Below are 1,221 nucleotides of genomic sequence, written 5' to 3'. Positions count from 1 at the left end.
ATGGAACCTACGGCCGTGGCATGTCCATTGCTCCGTCGGGGACATTCTAACCACTAGACCTTCAGAAAATACATTTAGTCCGAAATGTAGGCAAAATACAGTTACCTGGGTGGTTGTATGCCATTACTGCAGGTCAGGGAGGCTACTGAAGGTAATTATGGCTTAATTATCAAGTTACCTGGGTGGTTATATGCCATTACTGCAGGTTAGGGAGGCTACTGAAGGTAATTATGGCTTAATTATCAAGTTACCTGGGTGGTTGTATGCCATTACTGCAGGTCAGGGTGGCTACTGAAGGTAATTATGGCTTAATTATCAAGTTACCTGGGTGGTTGTATGCCATTATTGCAGGTCAGGGTGGCTGATGAAGGTAATTATGGCTTAATTATCAAGTTACCTGGGTAGTTATATGCCATTACTGCAGGTCAGGGTGGCTGATGAAGGTAATTATGACTTAAGTATCAAGTTACCTGAGTGGTTATATGCCATTACTGCAGGGCAGGGGGGCTGCTGAAGGTAATTATGGTCTAATTATTATATTACCTGAGGGTATGGCTCGCCTGTGAACCTCGTCTCATTACCACACCTGTCCTCTACATTTCTAAACCCTCTGGTAGTTGGGGGTTCATTTACCTGATAAAATGTGTCTTTCGTCAGTCAGGTAACATTACACCTTATACTCTTTACCATCCCACACACGTCCCCCATCCCCATGTTAGCCCACTTACTCTATTTCCTCTGCCTTTTACTTCAGTTTGTCCTCCACTCCCGCATGTGTTCCCTCTCATCCTTTGCACCTTTCACCTCCTCCTCTTTCCGTTCCTTTGTTTAAGAAAAATACAACGTATTCCTTTAGCAAAATTAACTTTCCGACCTACACATCCTGTCACACTCACTCTCCCCCCTCCTCCTTCGATCTTATCTCTCCCTTTCCACTTTCTCCCTCTCCTCTTCCAATTTTTCGTTCTCCTCTTCCACTTCCTCCCTCTTCTCTTCCACTTCCACTCTCCTTTCCACTTTCTCCCTCTACTCTTCCGCTTTCTCTCCCCTTTCCCCCCTCTCCCTCTTCCATGTATCACCGATTCTTTCTCTCCTCTTCCTGTCTTGTCCTGTCTTTCCCTAACGTCTTCCCTCTCGTTTCCCTTTCCTTCTCCCTCTCCCCACTTTCTCAGTCATCTTCTTGTTCTCTGTCCCCCTCTCTCCCTCATTTCTCATCTCCCC

The sequence above is a fragment of the Coenobita brevimanus genome, chromosome 50, assembly GCF_032717465.1.
Source record: "Coenobita brevimanus isolate Jiangsu-jjx chromosome 50, ASM3271746v2, whole genome shotgun sequence".
NCBI classification, from domain to species: domain Eukaryota; kingdom Metazoa; phylum Arthropoda; class Malacostraca; order Decapoda; family Coenobitidae; genus Coenobita; species Coenobita brevimanus.
This window is presented reverse-complemented; position numbering follows the sequence as displayed.